Source organism: Podarcis liolepis, assembly GCF_965112155.1.
Source record: "Podarcis liolepis genome assembly, chromosome: 10".
NCBI lineage: Eukaryota > Metazoa > Chordata > Lepidosauria > Squamata > Lacertidae > Podarcis > Podarcis liolepis.
The window spans coordinates 35,784,369-35,793,754 of NC_139562.1; the positions used below are offsets into that span (position 1 = coordinate 35,784,369).

At 45.3% G+C, this 9,386-nt stretch overlaps 1 protein-coding gene across 1 annotated transcript in view; it reads right to left on the bottom strand.

Moving 5' to 3' along the window:
* The window catches only part of ELK3 (ETS transcription factor ELK3), a 43,614-nt gene extending 37,830 nt beyond the window's left edge, over positions 1–5,784 (bottom strand). Inside the window, exon 1 of the mRNA XM_083462949.1 lies at positions 5,306–5,784. The gene's annotated coding sequence lies outside the window, so the exon portion shown is untranslated. The remainder of the gene's footprint in view (positions 1–5,305) is intronic.
* Between the last annotated feature and the right edge of the window lie 3,602 nt (positions 5,785–9,386).

Here is a 9,386-nt window from a genome sequence, read left to right on the forward strand (position 1 = left end):
CCACTGTAGCCTTTTCACAGTGGGGGTTCCTCACCCTACTGAGGTGTATGTTGCCCCATCTCTCTATAGTTTCAGGTGGTTGATTAAGACACATCTTTTTCAGTGTTATTCAGTGGAATCCTTGCACTACCTGAAAGAGTGCATTGGATACTGTCAGCAGTGATTTGTTCTTGTGAATGATTTTATCAAGCGTTGCCATATTTCTAGAAGTAAAATTCACGGCACAAAAGTTGTTGAGATTTTTTAAGGAAGCTCATAGTTGTTGAGCTTTTTAAACTCAATCTCAAAATCCTGGACATTTTGCCAGTTTTCCAAAATTCCCCCTGGGTGCTATTTTCGCCTGTTAAATCCCGGGGAATTCCGGATGTACAGTAACCCTATTTTATCCATTTGCTTTTGTTGCAAGCTCGCTTGCAGCTTGTGCAAAACCACCTAAATAAATAAATAAATACTGATTGAGAGTTCAACATTGACCTGAGTAATTATTCCACCTTCCCATAATTAACAAAACCAGAAAATATATTCAAATATGCTTCATTTGCCTATTTCATACAGATTATAAAATTTGTACAGAATTTTTATTTATGTATTTTCGTGTCAGTAGACCTGATTAAAACCCTCCTGATGCATAATGAAATCATCACTGCTGAAAATCTGAGACTTAAGTGGTTGAAAACATGTACCCCTACTCCAACTGCAACACATGCTAAACTATATGTGAAAGGAGTGCAGAAACACTTCTCTGTTTTGTTGTCCTGCTCCCCACATCTGTTGCGCATCTTGAAAACTGAAGAGGTGGCAGGATACCCTCCCTGCCCACCTGCCCCACAATTTCTAAAAAAAGCTCCTTGCTACTTGCTAGTAGTGAGGTCTTTTGTCAAATCCTGGTGTGTATGGTACTATGTCACATTACCAGCATTTCTGTTCACAAAAACAAAAAAAATCCCCCAATATTTCTTTCTTATGAGAGCTACTGAATGCCTACTAACAAATATGGTGAATGAAGATATATATGGGTGTAGATCAGGCTTCCTCAAACTCGGCCCTCCAGATGTTTTGAGACTACAATTCCCATCATCCCTGACCACTGGTCCTGCTAGCTAGGGATCATGGGAGTTGTAGGCCAAAAAACCTCTGGAGGGCCAAGTTTGTGGAAACCTGGTGTAGATACACCACATTTTATTTTGACTGAGTTCTAATCAGCTTAGGTGTATACAGACAACCACACAACCATCTGCAACAAACAAGCACAGCAAAAAAGGAGGGGGTCTTATGCTTGAGCAGCATGCTTTTCTTTTTCCCAAGTTTCTGTTTTTACGCGAGAACAGGAGGAGGAAAGGGGCTCCAGATTCCAGAAGCCACGCTTCTACCTAAGCCTCTTACCAACCTGGTGCCTGCCTTTCAGCAAGAGCCTGGCATCTCTGATGGAGGGAAGTTCCTGCTTGCAGGCTGTTCAGCTCCACCTGCTCGGGAAACAGAGTGCTCAGGCGGAGTTAGGCTGCATGCATGTGCGTGCACACGATATCTCCAAGGACGATTTTTGCCTGCCACTGAGGAGGCAGGCAGGGGAGACAGAGAGCTAAGGCAGAGAGCTACCCTGCAGTGCACACACTGTTTCTCAAAGAGCAAATTTTGCGTCAGTCTGCTGCTGCCGCTACAGGAGGCATAGAAGAGCAGCTGAGGCAGAGTTAGCAATGGCAACGGCTGCACAGGACAGGAAGAAGTATTGGGTTCCCAATTTTCACAATACAGTGGTACCTCGGTTTACGAACTTAATCCATTCCGGAAGTCTGTTCTTAAACCAAAACCATTCTTAAACCGAGGCATGCTTTCCCTAATGAGGCCTCCTGCCGGTGGTACCCTTCCACCATTCAGCTTCTGTTCTTAGAGCTATGTAAAGTTTGCAAACTGGGACACTACTTCTGGTTTTGCAGAGTTCGTAAACTGAATAGTTCGTAAACAGAGCTGTTCTTAAACCAAGGTACCACTGTATCATGCTTTTTGACTATCACACACAAAGACACACAATATTCACAATATATTGCCAGGTAATATTTTTTTAAAAAAAATGGTTGTCATGATTTGCTCTTGATATTGATATAAGACAATATATTGATATATTGTCCGGCCCTAAAAGCGGGATGATTTATGGATGGTTCACTATAAATCCACCACTATTATTGCATCATGACATGTTGCAGAATACACCTGCAAAAACCACCCATCTGGAGTTGTGCTTCTTTGGGAATAATGTTCTAGAGCCAAAGTGGTACCCTCCAAATGTTGTTGGGACTACATCTTCCATCATCACTGAACACAACCATGGCTCATGAGAGTTGGAATGCAACCAACAACATCTGGAGAATGCCAATTTGGTTGTCCCTATTCTGAAGTTTATGCACCACTATTCAAAAGGCTGTACTCCATCCCACCGCTCATCAAATGTCTATGATCGTAAGGGTCTGAGCATAGCTTCTCCAGAAAACAGCAGACACTGATAAAGTATTCACTGTATGCACAATTCTAAAGGTCAAACCCAGCATTTTGAATAGGGGCTTGCAGCCCAAGACTGAGCAAAGTGCCAAAATGCCTGTTGAATATGGCATACCTACCTGTTCCTGGAAGGAGTTGAGCTATCACATTGTCCAGCACCTAGACCTTCTAAACATTATTTGAAGGCATCCATGTTCAGCAATACTACAACAGTCAGTCCTTGAAGTTACAAAAGCCTGGATGGTAATTCTCAGGCCACTACTCAAAGGTAAATAGTCAACACAGAAAATGTAATTGACTTCACCCCCAAAGGTGCACCCTTCCATTGTCTCCTGAGGCAGACAGATGCCCACAGCAATTGATAGAAAGCACTCCTAGCCACTGCAGCCACCTACAATTTATTGAATTTTTAAGCCATCCCACATCAGGTTTTTGTGGGAACATGGGAAAACCAAAATAAAAGTGCAATAAACCAATACCTATTACACTTTTTTTCAAACACACAATGATCTTGATATTCTCCATTTGTATCCAAAGGGTGCCAATCCTGGATAAAATGTTTTTGGATATTAATGCAATTATGGCTAGGAAAATCCCCAGATGCCTGGTAACCTCATCAGTTAGAAATTTGATAGTGGTACACAGGAATGTGACAGACGCATTCAGCCCTAGACAGGACAGCCTCCAATCATTTGCATTCGGGGTACGAAAGTTATTTCAATACAAAAATAAGTTCAAATGCAAATGTCGTATAATATTTTAAAATAATCACAAAATTGCACACATTAGTTGCGAGATAATTTGGGCAAATGCAGTTAGCATATATTTGCTTTTAGATAAACATTTTATCATCCTCTATTTACTAAAAGAGATGGAAGGAAGGAGGTGGGAACTAATAAGATATGGTAGATCCCCTTTTCAAATATTACACATCAAAGCCCTAAAACCAATAAAAAAGTATAAAAAGGCAAAATAAAGGGTAAAGCCCTTATTTTAGGAACATTAAAATGAAACCATTGTGTCCTTTGTCATTTAAAAAGCCATTCAAGATCACATGATAAAAAGATGCTGCATTAAATTAAGTAAGTCCCACCCCCCACCCTGACTAAATAAAGATGTAACTTGTCTCGCTTTCAACAGTAGTGGGCAGAAAAGCTGAGAGGGCTTCACAAAACCCTCCTGTGTTAGGGAACGGAAACTCCTAATGAGATTAGTTGGTGTGTGCAGACATTACTTAGCCATGACTAAATGGGCTCTCTTCCTGCAGCCAGTGGAAAATTCAGGGAACTTTTTCCTCCTGCAGCATCAGAGTCCCTCTAACCTTCAGCACAGCCAGATCCAAAAACAACTCTCCAGACTCTCTCCCCCCCCCCTTTTAAACTGATGGTGTAAAATATAAAAATGTAGTGGGGAGGGGGTTTGGTGGAGGCAGAGGGCGAGAGTGAAGGAACCTCTCCAGCTCTCGCTCTCTCTCAAAACTACAAAGGAAACTGTAAAAGAGCAAATACATAAACCTGAGAAGGAGAAAACCACAGAGTTTCTTTGTGAGCTGCAGTGACTCATTTTCAAGATGTTGTCTGCTGCCAGTTTCAAACCGGAAGCGCATGGCAATTAGTCTTGCTGTTTCCAGACAAGCCAGAAACTCTCCCAACACTGCCCCCTCCTCCTCCTCCTCCAAAGCCCCTTGGCCGTTTCCTCCTCTCCTTGCAGCCCCCAGCAATTTGCGCTGCCCTTAAGCAAACTGCTCTAATTCCTCTGGGCTACAGTCTGGAGTGCGGTACCCCCCCACCCCACCTCGCCGCCCCACTCCTTCCTTCTGCGCGCACACACTCAAATTCATTGTCTTAATAAAACGGCCCATGTGGCAGCAAGAGCAGGGACGCCGCCACCTCGCTCCCAGGTTGTGGAAACACATAAAGGCGCACATACAAACTCTCTTTCCCTCTCCCCTCACACACCCCTAAAGTGGTTCATGGCGACGCAGCGCCTTCGGAGAGAGATTAACTCTCGTCTCCTCAAGCCTGTCAGGCGGCGCGCGCCCCTTCCAGCTCGCCCGCTTCACAAAGGCACTGGCCCCCACGCCGTCTCCCCAAACATAAGGCGACCCCTCCCCACCGCCGCGCGCGCGCGCTTCGAGAAGCGCAGTAGCACCCCCAGACTCCCATTTCTCCAGCCAAGTTGGACTCCCCTCCTCGCACCCCTCTTCCCCGCTGAAGAAGAGAGCCCCATCTTTAGCCCCCCCCCCCCAGCGTTGTTGTTTTTTTGTCAACGGCAGGTGGAGACTCTTCCACATTGCCATATGCACAACAAGTAGTTGACACAACGCGCGCCTCCTGCAGAAGCCAGGGACTCCTTTCTGCCCCCCACACCCCGGGAGTTCCCATTGCCCTCCCTCTCTCACGCACAGTCCAAAAGGGCGACGTCTCGCCATTCTCTCTCCCCCCCCCAGCTCCGCGCGCCCCACACACGACCCACTTTGCTCCCTCTCAGACATTTCCCAACCCCCCCCCCCTTGACAGATGGCACTTCTGCCCCGCAGCAAAGAGCTGCAACTGGGGCTTCTGGAGCTGCCACTGGAGCTCCCGGCACCCGGGACTCTTCTCCCGCCTCCCCCGGCAGCCCCAACCGGATGCCTTGTGGCGGGGCAGGGATCTCCCGCACCCCCCACCCGTGGCGCGATACTTTTCGCCTTTTATCAGGGAAGATGGGGGGCCGCCTGAGCGCCATCCCATGCTGCTCCCACCTGTCTGCCCCTCGCCCTTCTCTGCCTCCCCACTCCAAACTCTGCCCAACTTTTAAAAAGCTTACATACCCGGAGTTTGGTGGGCTTCTCCGATCTCTCCTCGCAGGTTTAAAGGGAGCTGCGTAAAATCCCCCCGTTTTCCATACTGACAGTCCTCCAAAACGCTCTGTTGCTCTTGTAATGAGATCCTGATCCCCCCCTTGTTTCTTTCTCTCTTCCACCCCCACCCCCCCGGTTGGTGTGTGTGCGAAGAGTGAGAGAGAGAGAGAGCAGGAAGTTGGAGCAGTCAGACAGCGAGCCGGCTCACTTCCTTTCCTGCATTATTCCCCAGGCGGTTTGCAGTCTGTGTAAACAGGCTTTTCCTCCCTTCTCCCCTCTCTTTGGCCACTGATGTGCAGCATTGCTGTAATATAAGACACACACATAGTAAAAGGGTAATGGCAACTTCGCTCAGACGCACACACAAACCAAGGAACTCCAGCAGCTCCCTCTGACCTCCACCTCTTCCTGTTCTGCACCCCCGGGGAGGAGCTTCAAACAAGACCAACAAACTTGGCTCATCAGCCACAGCTACTAAAAACATAAGGTGGCTTCGCAGAAAAATAATAAACCAGCATTCCCCCAAAATGCTGGGATAACAGCAAGCTGGAGTCATTTAACTGTTCTTGCAGACCCGCTCAGAGAGACCCCACATGCACGCATCTGCATGCTAAATGCAGAATTATACAATAATAGATTTGAGTTCTATTCATAATGCATGTATTAATATCTTTACTAATACAGTGTAAGCAACAACAAATATTCTGCATTTTCTGTTGTTGTTGATTAGGGTGTCTGGACTTCAGCTCTGCTAATTACTGTGGTCCTTATAACTTTTCACCAGGCTTTCTACTGGTAGAGGTGCTATAAACTGCTAAATTAAGACACAATGGGACAGTTCAAAGGCAACCTTCCGTCCCTTGAAATGCAAAATCAAACGGTTTCTGAGCCCAGTGACCCAGCACAGAAGCTCTGCAATCCAGTACACAGGCCGCTGAAATCCACAACTCTGATAAAATTTAAGGTGCTACTACCAATGCACAGGACTGTAGTCTTAATTCAGTGCTATGACACACAGTAATTTAAGGAACAGCAAAATCAACCACTTTGAAGCAGTGAAGTACTATCAGATTCAGCATTTACAATCCAACAAAGTCAAGAATGCCTCAGAAAGAAGGAGGTCTGTAAATAAAAATGTAAGTGAAAAGGGCAAGACAAGAGGGTCAAATATCTCCAGAATGCTTGTTGCTTATTCAAAACCAAAATAATGGAAACAAAACTCAACCAGAATGTGCACTGCTGATTAGGAAAGGTACTATCAAATCCTAAGAGAATGCCAGCATAGTTCTAGAGCAAAGCCAAGGAAGTTATTAGAGGCCAAAAGGCTTCCTTCAAAAAATGGAAGCCTCCCCCAAATTAAGAGGTAAAGGAACAAATATATATATAATCTAGCCAAAAAATGGTAGCAGAGAGTAATGGGCTGATGTGAGGGGAGAATTTGAGGAGCATATTGCAAAAAGACCGTTAAGATCAATAATAAAAAATATTTAAATTATTTAAAGACCTCAGCAATCTGGCTAGGAAGGCAAGCTAGGAAACTGTTGAATGACACAGAAGTAAAAGGTGTGCTAAACCAGGATTGAATAAAAGCTGGATGAATTTACATGTATTCACTGGAAAAGATGCAGGGCAGATATCAGTGCCTAAACTGATTTTTTCAGAAAGAAAGTCTGAGGAAGTGATGTAAATTGGATTGACCAACAATAAAGGTCTAGGCCTTACTGACAAATTGAAAATGAATGAATTACCATGGCAAGAGTTCTTGAAGAGCTCACATGCGAAGTTGCTGGTCTCCTAGCAAAGGCATCTAACTTATTCCTATACCAGAGGACTGAGAAGCAGCCAATGCAATGACAGTTTTTAAAAAGGGATCAGGAAGTATCCAGGACATAAAGGTTAAGGGACCCCTGACCATTAGGTCCAGTCGTGGACGACTCTGGGGTTGCGGCGCTCATCTCGCTTTATTGGCCGAGGGAGCCAGCGTACAGCTTCCGGGTCATGTGGCCAGCATGACTAAGCCGCTTCTGGAAAACCAGAGCAGCGCACGGAAACGCCGTTTACCTTCCCACTGGAGCGGTACCTATTTATCTACTTGCACTTTGTGCTTTCGAACTGCTAGGTTGTCAGGAATCCAGGACATAAGGGGCTGCTAAATTTAACACCTGCTCTACAGCTATTGGTGAAAAGCATTATTAAATACAATATTAACAAGCACACAGAACAGAGTGGTGCTGGCCAGGTATTGTGGACTACAAACCTCATCAGCCCTGGCCAGCAAGACCTATGGTCAGGGATGATGGGAATTTTCAACACTTGGAGGGCATCACTTTGGCTACCCATGATATAAATGGACAAGTCTTTTTTTTATGAATCAGCATGCCTTCTGCAAAGGTAAGTCCTGTCTCAGTAACTTTTTAGAGTTTATTGTAAGTTTCAGCAAGTAGTGGATGGAGGTAGGTGCAAAGTGATTTCTCCTAAAGCAAGTGAAGTCAAGGTGGTGCCCTCCATACACTGTTGGGCTACAACTCCCATCATTTCTATCTACAGTCATACCTTGGTTTTCGAACAGTATATTTCCCGAACATTTTGGCTCCCAAACATCGCAAACTGTTCCTGTTTGCGAACTATTTTTGGAAGCTGAACATCTGACGGGGCTTCCATGGCTTCCTGCAGCCAATCAGAAGCAAAGATTTGGTTTTCTAATGTTTTGGGAGTCAAACTCCTGGAATGGATACCATTCGACTTCCAAGGTATTGGCAACGCTGGCTGGGGCTGAAATAAATTGTAACCCGGTAATGTCTAGAGCAGTGTTTTTCAACCACTGTTCCGCGGCACACTAGTGTGCCGCGAGATGTTGTCTGGTGTGCCGTGGGAAAAATTGAAAAATTCGAAAGATTTTTTTTTAAAAAAAGTCAACTTTTCGCCCACTAGGCAGGCGCCAGACTGTGTCCACCCTATTTTCCATCCGTCCTGGGTGGGGATCAGATCGGATGGGATCGGATGAGAGCGGACAGGCGGTCCGCTCTCATCCAATTCCCCATAGAGGGCAGCGGGGCTCTGACATCTCCCTCTCCGCACACAGTGGTGGTGTGCCTCGTGATTTTTTTCATGAAACAAGTGTGCCTTTGCCCAAAATAGGGTGAAAAACACTGGTCTAGAGAACATTATGTCAGCTACTGCTGGTGCAAAGTGATTACCGGTAGGTGAAAATTCCTGTACAGGGAATGCCATCAGCAACTAAGGAACTCTGTAGTTCTTGAGAATGCATATGCTATAGGGAGGCACAAGTCTCTCAGACTGCAAGTTCTAGTGTTTCTTGTGCAACTTACTTTCTGTGTGTGTCCCCAGCTTTGTTTAGATAAGGGTGAGCACATACTACTCAGAATGTTGTCTTTCTTGTTCTTACAATACTGTACTTATTGACTCTAGCAAATCTTACAAGGTCTGAACACCCCATATAAATACAGGGAAATAGGTTTGCAATAACATCCTCAATAATTATCTACAAGTTAGCCTCTTTTTTATTCTTTGTAGTAACGGGCTTGCAACCAGGGCAGGCCCCAATGAACGTCTGAGCCCAGGTAGAGTCCTCTTTTTCCACCCACATGCTTGGGCTCCTATGTTTGGATCCTGCTTACAGCAAGGTTCCTCTTCATGCTGTTATGAGTTGGTTTTGTGTGTGTGTTAAACTGGGTGCCAGATCCTTCTAATCCCTGGATCCAGCAAGTGTTAAAAACTAATCAAGCCAGGCTAGCTTCCTGATGAGGTGATGTGATTGCCTGGATGATGGACCATTAGGAGAACAAATGAAAGAGGGCTCTGTGCGAGACAGCAAATGGGTGGAGCCTGTCCCACAACTCAGAGATAGTTAGAAGGACATGGCTTGAATTTAGAGTTGAGTTTTGCAGTGATGAAAGCAGGAAGCTGGAAAGCCAGAGAGACAGAGCAATGGTTGATTTCTCTTTGAATCCAAGGCTGCAGTTATGGGAGAAACAAGACCCTTTTTGGGTGTTAATGCTGTGAATTGTAGGCTCAAATAGTATATATGTGT